Consider the following 15,038-nt stretch of genomic DNA (forward strand, 5'->3'; position numbering starts at 1 on the left):
CATGATGCAACATCGAGATGGATAGGAATTCCTGGTCTCGTCATTCTTCTTTGCTTAGCTATCGTAAATTACGAGTTACAACGACTTAGACTTGGAATAATGGGCCAAATGGCTAAAAAGTCAGGATTGCTTGGCTTGCTCTCACTAGTGATCAATCAAACATGAGTGCAGAATTTTGGTATAGAAACATAGCACCATTAATAACAAGGACTAAAACACGAGGATGGATTAAGTTCCACTGAATTGTTTGTTTGTTGTGAGATCGAGTTAACTCAATTATTAAAAATTCTTATAATCGAATAAAAAATCTAGAGTTCAAATCTTCGTCAATACCAAAAATTAATGGGTGTTTTAGCTTGACAATAAGAGTAATTTTCAAGAAGTAGTGATAGGTTGAAATCCCCTATTTATCAAAGGGCAAGACTTAAGTACAGTACTTAGATACTGTTCCTTAGGTTCTCTTTTTAAGATTTTGCCATTTGGATTTTTTCTCATGGGAAGGAAGTGTATATTTTTAGTTAAGTAGCCATATGGTTGAATCCTAAGAGGAGAATCTAAGGAACAACACTTAAGGTACTATGCCTAAGTTTTGCCATTTATAAAAAACAAAACAAATTTGTTTGTTTGTTTTCTTTTTTAAAATATTTCAATCGGAGGGAGGGTTAAACCCTAGCTAGATACATTAAGAGATACGGTGTAAACTCTTAATTAGTTAATAATACTTAATATTACATAGTTTTATAATTTTTTTGATTGAATGCTCTTTCAAGATGCTTTTTTTCTTTTTATATAATATTATGCATATAAAATATATTGGATTAAAAAATAATAATAATCACATTTAAAAATGTTTAAATTTAAAGTTTTTTATTTTAATATATATTTTAATATTATACACAAGATTGTGTTGTGGATGGTAGTACATAACATCTTATTGATATGTAATTTGGTATGTTTATTAAGAATAAAATGCCCCATAATCCAATTATTGGATTTTAAAAATTAATATAAAAAATTATAAAATAATATAATGTTAGCAAAGACTTAACATTAAAAAGTAATCAAAATTATGGATTTCATTGATTTAAACTGAGGTTTGTTCCCTTCAAAAAATATGAGGTTTGTTACTTCATAATGAGAGAAGTAAACTCAACGGGATCCCACTCAAAAAAGTTCTTAATAATATAGGTTTGTCTTAAATTTTAATAATATAAATTTCATTTTTATTCTCTTTTAAAATTCTTTCCATTATACAACAACAACCCTTTTGAGTTGATTTCGATTTATAGATTATATTTGTCTTTTTAATTTCAATTTACTCTTAAGTTTTTTTTTTTTTGGGAAATCTACTCTTAAGTATTTAATGATATATTTATACTAATTAAGTTAATATATTAATGATTTAATAAAAAGTTTTTTTTTTTGTTTATAATATATATTATATGCTTAAATTTATTTAGATGATTTTTTTAATTATAGTATTAGTTAATAATTAACTTTCCATTTTCTTTTAACTTTGTCTCCTACCTAAAATCCTCGTTATGCCTTTGCTACTATTTACTATATAACTTTTTATTTTTATTATTGACTGAAACTCAAAATTATTATTATTATTAAATATGTTTTCCAATTAGCTTAGTTAGTAAAATCTCATGTCATCGAATAAGATTCGAAATATGAACTCAATTTATACCAGACACCGATAATTAGTGTCTTAACATAATAATAAGAGCAATCATCATGAAATGAACCCCATAAATTAAAAATATTACCATCTCAATTAAAAAAGAAAAATATTTACTTACTATTATTTTTTTTTTGATAAGGTAATAATTAACAACTGAAGTATAATTATTTGTGAGATCTGCAAAGATTTTTCTCCCTAGCTGGCTGGACCAGTGGAGGATTCCAAAATAGACTTTTGCCTTGTTGAAAGCTAGTTGGTGGAAGTGATGGAATAGGAAGACTAGCTGGTGGATTCCAAAATAGGACTTGGACTTGGGACTTGGGACAACATGAGTAGGACAGGTCTTCGTGGTCCCATTATTTTTATTTTCTTGCCATGCATTACAACAACGAAGACTAGAAATGGCTTGAACCAATGTTAGAAAGACTAATGTGCATTTGGCATTGATTGTTTTTGCTAGATTATTTTACTATTCAGCTTATTTTTGCTACTACTTATGAATCTTGCTGCACTTTTTGGTACTATTCATGGGTCCTACTATATTTCAGCTAACTTTTATCTTTATCTATAGTATTTTCAGCAAAAGGTTTTCAATTTTAACTAAATAAGCTTTTTCAGAATGGACACTAAGAAATCACGAGTGATTGGCTGCGAGCATGGATCAGGTTGATAATCGATAGTTACGGTATTAATTAAGTGCCCGTTTGGATTGGGCTTATTGCGCATCTGTGTTTTCAGAGTTTTCCTCTTTTTTTTTTTTTTTCTTTCTTTTTTTGCCGTGATTGTTGACTTTTCCACCCGTGCACTGTTCATGCACTGTTCATAGGACCTACAACCACTTTATTCAGAAAAAAAAAAAAAAATGGGCCCACTGCACTATTCACACATTTAAAAATTATTTTGCTATAGTGTTTTTAATTTTCAGCAAAATAAGCTGTATGCAAACGGACCCTAAGTTACAAAACTTCTTCTGACCCCTAACTCTTTGTAAATATCACATAACTTCATGAAATTTGTTAATATTACATTATCTATTTACACTATTCATGCTTACAAAATATCAAGAATTTAAATAATGATAATTATCTAATTGCAAAAATCCTTTTTCCTGAATTATAGATTTAGCTTAAAGTTGTTTTCAGCTTTTAAGGGAGTTCAATTCTCTTTCAAAAAATTTTCAAATGTGAGACAAGTTTTGTTAAAATAGTTTTAAGGGCCTTCAAGCTCTTTTACGATATATTGTACTGATGCAATATCAGATAACTTTGTTACGTTGTATTTTGGATTGTTAACTAAAATAGCATTATAGGTGATCAACAATTTTTCTAATATATTGCTAATTGTAAACAAAATGATTGAATTTTGGATGTTTCCTTGGAAAATACTAAGAAGTGACAATTAACCTATGATACTCTTGGCAATGATCAGCAAATTATTCCCTTATTTTTAGCCGACTTCGTTTATCTCCTTGAAAGGTGATATTGCTATTGATATTATCAAAATTTACCTGTAGACTTTTCTATGTAACACCTTTGGTCATCTTCTGGAAGTAATTTTCCTACAACTTTATGTGCAACCGTTTATTAATTCTCTTCTATGGTTAAAATTATGCATCAAGTTTAAAAGAGTTTAATCTATTGTGGGTATATACCCAGTAGGCGAAATTTGTCTTTGCATCATACATTCCCATAATCCATTCAAACTTGCACAAAAAAGTGAAAAAAATAAAATAAAATAATAAATAGAAAGAAAAAGTACCTAGATGAGCAATTTTCGTTTTAGTGAATCCTCCATTTTCAAATGCACTTGGTCCAACTTATTATCGTCAAAAGCTATTGAAAGTGAAGTTTGTTGAATCTGAAAAAGTTGAAGTTTCTGTAGCCAAAGACTTGGGGCAACATCTAGATGGACAGGTCTTTGGGTGGAGGATTTTTCTCCCTTGGGTGGAGGATTCCAAAATAGACTTTGGGTTGCTTTACAGAAAGCAAGCGGGTGGAAGTGATAGGTGTCTAACAACTCTAATCTAATCAAGGTGTTTTGTAGGAAATCTATAGCAAACCAATAAGTGAATTATGGATAACGAGGGATTGAGATGATGCAGCTTTCAATGGTTGAGATTGAGAGTTGGAAAAAGGAACTTTCAATCTCAACCATTAAATAAAATAAGTGAGAAGGAGTTAAAAAAGTGAGAATTGTAAAAAAAATTTGTGAGAGAAATACGAAGTAACCTAGATATTGCACCGGATCTAAATTTGGTCTTCTGCCATAAGTCCTTTCCTTCCGTCCTCATGATCGATATACACTATTTCTTTTTTAAGTTTTTTTACAAATTATACAGTAGATGATAGTTGCCTGAGGCTTGTTATGAAAATTTCAAACATGCATGTAGTCCATGAATATAATAGACTTGCATATATGGTATATTATACCCTTTTTATGGTTGGATCTAGTCGTAATTTAGTCTACAAAGTTTCAATTGGTACATTTTTCCCTTATAGTTTGCATTAAAATTGAGGCCATTGATTCCGCTTAAATTAACAGAATTTGTATTTTTTTAGGCAAATAAATTACTCGTTTCCGATTTTATAACAAAGGAGAGCTATGCATTCTGTTCGATTTTGTTATGCTTGGTACGTGTAATATACTGACTCAATCAACTTAATTTACATTAAAAGGTCCATGTTTGATACAACTTTGTTCTAATATGCAAAGTTGGAATCCATAGACCCAAAGCTATTCAAATCTTCATGAAAATAGACCTACTTCATGATAAAATTCACTCTTTGTTTCTTCTCATGCCATTTAAAATTTAAAATGAGGGTGAATCTTAGTTCTTAACGCTACAGTAGATTAGCATTTACCCATCCCAAAATGTTTCTAGGCATGGAATAAAGGCACCTTAGGAAGCGTTATTCCATTTGATTTCTATGTAACACCTTTGGTTGTCTTCTCTAAGGATTTTTTCTACAACTTTATGTGATACCATTTATTAGTTCTCTTCTATGATTAAAATTATGCATGCTAAAAGCTTGAAAGTGTTTGATCTATTGTGAATGTATATGCATTGGGAAAAATTTGTCCCTGCATCATACATTCCCATAATCAATTCAAACTTGCCACGACCATACAAAAAAGAAAAAGAAAAAAAAGATTTACATGATCAGAAATTTGCTATCCAGTCATGAGTCACCCATTTTCAAATGCATTGGGAACAATTTATTGTTGTTGGAACATGGAAGCTATTGCAACTTGCAAGTGAAGTCTGTCGATTCAGACATAGTGCAACATCGAGATGGATAGGTCTTCCAGGTCTCGTCACTCTTCTTTGCTTAGCCATCATAAATTACGAGTTATAACGACTTAGACTTGGAATAATGGGCCAAATGGCAAAAAAGTCAGGATTGCTTGGCTTGCTCTCACTAGTGATCAACCAAACAAGAGTGTGGAATTTTGGTATAGAAACATAGCACCATTAATAACAACGACTAAAACACGAGGATGGATTAAGTTCCACTGAATTGTTTGTTTGTTGTGAGTTCGAGTTAGGTCAATTATTAAAAATTCTTATAATTGAATAAAAAATCTAGAGTTCAAATCTCCGTCAATACCAAAAATTAATGGGTGTTTTAGCTTGATGATAAGAGTAATTTTCAAGAAGTAGTGATTGGTTGAAATCCCCTATTTATATAAGGGCAAGACTTAAGTACAGTACTTAAATACTGTTCCTTAGGTTCCCCTCTTAAGATTCCGCTATGTGGATTTTTTCTCATAGGAAGGAAGTTTATTTTTTTAGTTAAGTAATCACATGGTTGAATCCTAAGAGGGGAATTTAAGGAACAATACTTAAGGTACTATACCTAAGTTTTATCATTTATCAAAAACAAAACAAATTTGTTTTTTTGTTTTCTTTTTAAAAATATTTCAATGGGAGGGAAGTTAAACCCTAGCTAGATACATCAAGAGATACGGTGTAAACTCTTAATTAGTTAATAATACTTAATATTACATAATCTTATAATTTTTTTGATTGAATGCTCTTTCAAGATGCTTTTTTTTTCTTTTTATATAATATTATTCTTATAAAATATATTGGACTAAAAAATAATAATAATTGCATTTAAATATGTTTAAATTTAAAGTTTTTATTTTAATATATATTTTAATATTATACACAAGATTCTGTTGTGGACGGTAGTACATAACATCTTCTTGATATGTAATTTGGTATGTTTATTAAGAATAAAATGCCCCATAATCCAATTATTGGATTTTAAAAATTAATATAAAAAATTATAAAATGATATAATGTTAACAAAGACTTAACATTAAAAAGTAATCAAAATTATGGATTTCATTGATTTAAACTGAGGTTTGTTCCCTTCAAAAAATATGAGGTTTGTTACATTACTCTTAAGTTTTTTTTTTTTTTGGGAGAATCTACTCTTAAGTATTTAAGTGATATATTTATACTAATTAAGTTAATATATTAATGATTTAATAAAAAGTTTTTTTTTTTTGTTTATAACTATATATTATATGCTTAAATTTATTTCAGATGATTTTTTTAATTATAGTATTAGTTAATAATTAACTTTCCATTTTCTTTTAACTTTGTCTCCTATCTAAAATCCTCGTTATGCCTTTGCTACTATTTACTAGTATAACTTTTTATTTTTATTATTGACGTCAAAACTCAAAATTATTATTATTATTATTAAATATGTTTTCCAATTAGCTTAGTTAGTAAAATCTCATGTCATCGAATAAGATTCGAAATATGAACTCAATTTATACCAGACACCGATTAATTAGTGTCTTAACATAATAATAAGAGCAATCATCATGAAATGAACCCCATAAATTAAAAATATTACCATCTCAATTAAAAAAGAAAAATATTTACTTACTATTATTATTTTTTTGATAATGGTAATAATTAACAACTGAAGTATAATTATTTGTGAGATTGCTACAAGATTTTTCTCCCCTAGCTGGCTGGACCAGTGGAGGATTCCAAAATAGACTTTTGCCTTGTTGAAAGCTAGTTGGTGGAAGTGATGGAATAGGAAGACTAGCTGGTGGATTCCAAAATAGGACTTGGGACTTGGGACTTGGGACAACATTGAGTAGGACAGGTCTTCGTGGTCCCATTATTTTTATTTTCTTGCCATGCAATTACAACAACGAAGACTAGAAATGGCTTGAACCAATGTTAGGAAGACTAATGTGCATTTGGCATTGATTGTTTTTGCTAGATTATTTTACTATTCAATTTATTTTTGCTACTATTTATGAATCTTGTTGCACTTTTTGGTACTATTCATGGGTCCTACTATAATATTTTAGTTAACTTTTATCTTTTTCTATAGCATTTTCAGCAAAAGGTTTTAAATTTTAACTAAATAAGTTGTTTCAGAATGGACACTAAGAAATCACGAGTGATTGGCTGCGACCATGGATCAGGTTGATAATTGATAGTTATGGTATTAATTAAGTGCCCGTTTGGATTAGGCTTATTGCGCGCCTGCGTTTTCAGAGTTTTCCTCATTTTTTTTTTTTTTTTGGTTGTTGCCGTGATTGTTGACTTTTCCACACCTGCACTGTTCATGCACTATTCACAGGACCCACAATCACTTTATTCAGAAAAAAAAAAATGGACCACCGCACTATTCACACATTTAAAAATTATTTTGCTGTAGTGTTTTCAATTTTTAGTTTTTAGCAAAATAAGCTGTATGCAAACGGACGCTAAGTTACAAAACTTCTTCTGACCGCTAACTCTTTGTAAATATCACATAACTTCATGAAATTTGTTAATATTACATTATCTATTTACACTATTCATGCTTACAAAATATCAAGAATTTAAATAATGATAATTATCTAATTGCAAAAATCCTTTTTCCTGAATTATAGATTTAGCTTAAAGTTGTTTTCAGCTTTTAAGGGAGTTCAATTCTCTTTCGAAAAATTTTCAAATGTGAGACAAGTTTTGTTAAAATAGTTTTAAGGGCCTTCAAGCTCTTTTACTATATATTGTACTGATGCAATATCAGATAACTTTGTTACATTGTATTTTGGATTGTTAACTAAAATAGCATTATAGGTGATCAACAATTTTTCTAATATATTGATAATTGTAAACAAAATGATTGAATTTTGGATGTTTCCTTTGAAAATACTAAGAAGTGACAATTAACCTATGATACTCTTGGCAATGATCAGCAAATTATTCCCTTATTTTTAGCCGACTTCGTTTATCTCCTTGAAAGGTGATATTGCTATTGATATTATCTTCTGGAAGTAATTTTCCTACAACTTTATGTGCAACCTTTTATTAATTCTCTTCTATGGTTAAAATTATGCATCAAGCTTAAAAGAGTTTAATCTATTGTGGGTATATACCCAGTAGGCGAAATTTGTCTCTGCATCATACATTCCCATAATCCATTCAAACTTGCCCAGAAAAATGAAAAAAAAATAATAATAATAAATAGAAAGAAAAAGTACCTAGATGAGCAATTTTCTTTTTAGTGAATCCTCCATTTTCAAAAGCACCTGGTCCAACTTATTATCGTCAAAAGCTATTGAAAGTGAAGTTTGTTGAATCTGAAAAAGTTGAAGTTTCTGTAGCCAAAGACTTGGGGCAACATCTAGATGGACAGATCTTTGGGTGGAGGATTTTTCTCCCTTGGGTGGAGATTCCAAAATAGACTTTGGGTTGCTTTACAGAAAGCAAGCGGGTGGAAGTGATAGGTGTAACAACTCTAATCTAATCAAGGTGTTTTGTAGGAAATCTATAGCAAACCAATATGTGAATTATGGATAACGAGGGATTGAGATGATGTGGCTTTCAATGGTTGAGATTGAGAGTTGGAAAAAGGAACTTTCAATCTCAACCATTAAATAAAATAAGTGAGAAGGAGTTAAAAAGTGAGAATTGTATAAAAAATTTGTGAGAGAAATACGAAGTAACCTAGATATTGCACCGGATCTAAATTTGGTCTTCTGTTATAAGTCCTTTCCTTCCGTCCTCATGATCGATATGCAGTATTTCTTTTTTAAGTTTTTTTTACAAATTATACAGTAGATGACCGTTGCCTTAGGCTTTTTATGAAAATTTCAAACATGGATGTAGTGTCCGAAAATAAAAGACTTGCATATAGGTTATATTATACCCTTTTTGTGGTTGGATCCGGTAAAGTCTACAAAGTTTCAATTGGTACATTTTTCCCTTATAGTTTGCATTAAAAATGAGACCATTGATTCCACTCAAATTAACAGAATTTGTATTTTTTAGGCAAATAAATTACTCGTTTCCGATTTTATAACAAAGGAGAGCTATGCATTCCGTTCGATTTTGTTATGCTTGGTACGTGTAATATACTGACTCAATCAACTTAATTTAGATTAAAAGGTCCATGTTTAATACAACTTTGTTCTAATATGCAAAGTTGGAATCCATATACCCAAAGCTATTCAAATCTTCATGGAAATAGACCTACTTCATGATAAAATTCACTCTTTGTTTCTTCTCATGCCATTTAAAATTTAAAATGATGGTGATTCTTAGTTCTTAACACCATAGTAGATTAGCATTTACCCATCCCAAAATGTTTCCAGGCATGGAATAAAGGCACCTTAGGAAGCGTTATTCAGTTTGATTTCTATCTAAGACCTTTGGTCATCTTCTCTAAGGATTTTTTCTACAACTTTATGTGATAACATTTATTAATTCTCTTCTATGATTAAAATTATGCATGCTTCAAGCCTGAAAGAGTTTGATCTATTGTGAATGTATATGCATTGGGCAAAATTTGTCCCTGCATCATATATTCCCATAATCAATTCAAACTTGCCACGACCACAAAAAAAAAAAAAAAAAAAGAAAGAAAGAAAGATTTACATGATCAGAAATTTGCTATCCAGTCATGAGTCGCCCATTTTCAAATGCATTGGGAACAATTTATTATTTTTGGAACTTGGAAGCCATTGCAACTTGCAAGTGAAGTCTGTCGATTCAGACATGGTGCAACATTGAGATGGACAGGTCTTCCTAGTCTCGTCATTCTTCTTTGCTTAGCCATCGTAAATTACGAGTTACAACGACTTAGACTTGGAATAATGGGCTAAATGGCTAAAAAGTCAGGATTGCTTGGCTTGCTCTCACTTGTGATCAATCCAACATGAGTGCGGAATTTTGGTATAGAAACATAGCACCATTAATTACAAGGACTAAAACACGATGATGGATTAAGTTCCACTGAATTGTTTGTTTGTTGTGAGTTCGAGTTAGCTCAATTATTAAAAATTCTTATACTCGAATAAAAAATCTAGAGTTCGAATCTCCGTCAATACAAAAAATTAATGGGTGTTTTAGCTTGATGATAAGAGTAATTTTCAAGAAGTAGTGATTGGTTGAAATCCCCTCTTTATCAAAGGGAAAGACTTAAGTACAGTACTTAAATACTGTTCCTTAGGTTCCTCTCTTAAAATTCCGCCATGTGGATTTTTTCTCATGGGAAGGAAGTTTAGTTTTTAGTTAAGTAGCCACATGGCTAAATTCTAAGAGGGGAATCTAAGGAACAACACTTAAGGTACTGTACCTAAGTTTTGTTATTAATTTATCAAAAACAAAACAAATTTGTTTGTTTGTTTTCTTTTTAAAAATATTTCAATGGGAGGGAAGGTTAAACCCTAGCTAGATGATGGAAATAAAGATAAATGCAGCGAAAAATAAGTTTTAAACGGATCTACTTCATTTGATATTGATAACACGTACTAAATAAATTTCAGAATTTGAGAACAAGAGATCGTACCTTGAAGCGGTGAATTTCAAAACAAAGATTGAAGCACTTGGGACTACTTTTAATCTTCACTCCAATTCCACTAACGCCCAGGATGTGTGGTCTCTCAATTGGTAACAAAGGGATGACTAGTGAGTGACAAAAAACTCACATGCACACCATTTCACAATGATGTTTCTTGCATATGAAAATCTGAACGTTTTTCCCTTTGTATCTAACCAATTTATCTAATTGGGCTGGCCTTTTGGGCCTTACCAATTGGGCTTAAGTGTGTGGCTTGGAGTGGGACCAAAAGGGACCAATAAGACACTAGCTCCAATGGGCCTTGGGCTTTTCTGTCAACTCTTGACAAGTCCAAAATTACCATTAACTATATTTAATATCACTATATAAATATAGTTGCACTCTAGGTCTTATCTATAAATTATATCCCAAGACTTTATTATACATGTAACCCCTTCATAAAATATTCGTAGTAGTACAAAGTCATTAAAGTAGACTACCACTTTGTAAATTACTACATCTTGATCCTTGAGTATCCGGTTTAATCCTTTAAGTTATTCATCATATATTTATGAAAACTAATTTCATAAATATATACTTTAGTAACTACTTACTAAAGTGGTTAAGCCTAACTCTCTGAATAACAAACCCATTAAACTTATCTCAAGGGAATATTTTATATCTCCGTTAAGAAACTATGAATTCCATCTTGAAAATATATGTTCCATCAACACTAAATGTGGCTGCCCAATATACTGAGGTTTTGACCGTTACTTTAGATCTCACTCCTGATATATCAAAGCAACCTATACCTTATGATCAGGTCCATTATTCTCTTAGGATTAAGAGTTCATGCAAATGTAAGTCGTGAGATTTATTATTCATTTGACAGTCTTTAGAAGAATAATAAATCTCACAGCGGTCCAGTTCAATATGTCTTAACTCTTAAAACATATTAACACATCAACTAGAAGTCTCCACTTCCATGATCAAGACAAATCATCGTAGTTGATATGTTATAGTCTTCGTAGATGAAATGTCCAATTTCATTACCGACTATGAACTATAATTCTGAGTTTACAAAGAACTTGTGATTTATATCTTCTGTGAATCTTCACATAAATCACATACTATGCATCTCATGGACTATGTAATAATGTCCGAATATTCATGTTACCGTTATTTCAAATAATAATAAAATAAATTTATTAAACATAATATTAAGTCATACATAATGTCAAACACAATGTCACACTTAATATCATACATGGCATCATACAAAAGGATTTAAGGGCACTAATCCTAACAATCTCCCACTTGCCTTAAAGACTATTGTGCACTAAACTAACTCCCATTCTTTCCAAATGCGACTCAAAAGTCCTTTGAGGCAAGGCTTTAGTAAATGGATCTGCCAGATTGTTTGCACTTTCAATCTTTGCTACCACCACATCTCCATGAGCAACAATATCTCGAATAATATGGTACTTCCTCTCAATGTGCTTTCCTTTCTTGTGATTCCTTGGATCTTTAGATTGTGCAACTGCTCCACTGTTATCACAAAACAATGTGATTGGAACTTGCTCTATTCTTATTACACCAAGGTCAGAAAGGAACTTCTTGAGCCATACAGCTTCCTTTGCTGCTTCACAAGCAGCAACATATTCTGCCTCCATGGTGGAGTTTGCAATACAAGATTGCTTAATACTCCGCCAATTAATGGCTCCACTCTCAAGGTGAAAACACATCCTGAAGTGGATTTTCTGAAATCTAGATCCGATTGAAAATCTGAATCTGTATAGCCAATGGGAATCAAATCCTCACAACGGTAAACAAGCATATAGTCTCTCGTTCTCCGTAGATACTTGAGAATATGCTTTACAGCTTGCCAATGTTTTGGTCCTGGATTTGATTGATATCGGCTGACCATGCCAACTGAATAGCAGATATCTGGTCTAGTACAAAGCATGGTATACATGAGACTTCCCACTGCAGAAGCATAAGGAACTTGTCTCATCATGTTTTCTTCCTCTTGAGTCTTAGGCCTTTGGTCATCAGACAGAGGAACTCCATGTCTGAAAGGAAGTAATCCTTTATTGGAGTTTTGCATGCTAAACCGTGTTAGAACCTTATCTATGTATCCAGCTTGCGATAAGCCTAACATCTTATTCTTGCGATCTCGCCAAAGCTTGATCCCTAGAATAAAGTTAGCCTCACCCAAGTCCTTCATATCAAATTGACTTGACAACTAAACCTTTACTAATGACATTACCCCTACATCATTTTCAATGAGTAGAATATCATCAACATAAAGTACTAGGAACATTACTACTTTATCACAATGTCTTTTGTACACATGGTTCATCAAGATTTTGCTCAAAACCAAATGACTTGATTGCTTGATCAAATCTAATGTTCCATGACCTAGATGCTTCCTTAAGTCCATAAATAGACCTTTTCAACTTGCATACCATATGCTCTTGGTTCTTAGCTATGAAACCTTTCGGTTGCATCATATAGATTTCCTCTTCAAGATTGCCATTGAGAAATGCAGTCTTGACATCCATTTGCCAAATCTTATAATCATAATGAGCAGTAATGGATAAGAGAATTCTGATAGATTTAAGCATTGCTACTAGAGAAAAGGTTTCATCATAATCAATACCTTCTTTTTGTGTATACCCTTTCACCACTAGCCTTGCTTTAAAGGTTTCAACCTTTCCATCTATCCCTCTCTTCCTCTTGTAAACCCATTTACAACCAACAGGTTTAATGCCGTTAGGCGCCTTTACAAGATCCCAAATTTGATTGGAATACATGGAATCTAATTCAGATTTCATAGCTTGGACCCAATGATGTGCATCTATATCATTCATTGCCTCTTCATAGGTGTAGGGATCCAATTCAGCCTCTTCAGAAATAGCTTCATAAGTTTCTCCTAAACCTATGAATCTTATAGGAAGCCGAACAATTCTCCCACTGCGACGAGGCACCTGAGCACTAGACATGTCATGAGTAGTATTTTGTGGTATATCTAATACAGCCACATCATCCCTAGTTTCATCCATTGGTTGTTCATTTACAGGTTCATTCATTTCAACCAACACAACTCTACTTCTAGGAGTAAAATTATTCATATAGTCATTTTCCAAGAATTTAGCATTTGTACTAACAAAAACTTTGTTATCTTTACGACTATAGAATAAATAACCCCTAGTTTCTTTTGGATAACCTACAAGCAAACACACTTCTGATTTTGGTTCCAATTTATCAGGCTTCCCTTTTAACACATGTGCAGGACAACCCCAAATGTGGAGATATTTCATACTAGGCTTACGCCCACTCCACAATTCCATGGGGGTTTTGGGAACAGATTTTGATGGGACTAAATTCAAAAGATGTATTGCTGTATTTAAGGCATAACCCCAAAAAGAAATCGGCAAAGTTGAGTAACTCATCATGGACCGAACCATTTCTAAAAGAGTCCTATTCCTTCTTTCTGCTACACCATTCTATTGAGGAGTTCCAGGTGCAGCCAATTGGGATACAATCCCATTTTGAGTTAAGTAATCCTTGAAAACCCCAAGAAGGTATTCACCACTACGATCAGATCGAATGGCTTTTATGCGTTTACCCAATTGATTCTCTACTTCAGCCCTAAACTCTTTGAACTTTTCAAAGGCTTCGGACTTCCGTCTCATTAGGTACACATAACCATACCTTGAGTAATCATCGGTAAAAGTGATGAAATACTCATAACCTCCTTTTGCTTGGATTGACATAGGACCACATACATCAGAATGCACTAGCTCTAGCAAATCTTGAGCTCNGAGCTGCTATTAGCCTCGCCGCTCCATTCCAAAGGGTTCCATTGAAGGAAATGAGAGAGTTTGAGAGAGAAGTTGAGATTAAAGAGGAAGATGAGGGTCAAATTGTGAGGGAATGAGAGAGTTAGGAGGTTTTTGTGGGGAGAGTTAGAGATTGAGAAGAGATGAGGGAAGATGAAGAGAATGAAAAAAATTAAACGGTTGGTAATTGTTGGAAACAAAAAAGGATGAAGAGGCAGGAACACACCTGGTGGCTAAACGTTTAGGACTTCCTGCTAAACTACATGTAGTTTAGCAAATATATATATATATATATATATATATATTTCAAAAGAATCCCACGGAGTTCCCAAGAGGCTGAATGTGCAAAGGCAAATTCAAAAATACATCCAAAGATCGAAAAATTATCCTTAACGGATCAAAAGCATCCCTAGTGGATTAAAAGCATAAAAAACATCCCAGTGGATTGAAACCGCCAAAAATATCCCCAGTAGATTGAAAGCATTGAACATCCCTTAGTGGGCTAGAAGTCATCGTAAATACACCTTCGTGAGTCAAGATCATCAACTAAATCCCAAGTAAACTCGGTATCATAAACGGACTCCCCCGTGAGTCCTAGGAATGGAAGCAGCCCCCTCGAGAGTTGTAAAATAAATTTCCCTAGTAGTGTTTGGTAAAACCCCTTCGAGGGTGGAGTCAACTTCAATCCTCAGTGAT

This window comes from Quercus suber, unplaced genomic scaffold (assembly GCF_002906115.3).
Source record: "Quercus suber isolate HL8 unplaced genomic scaffold, Cork oak 2.0 scaffold_2, whole genome shotgun sequence".
Lineage (NCBI taxonomy): Eukaryota > Viridiplantae > Streptophyta > Magnoliopsida > Fagales > Fagaceae > Quercus > Quercus suber.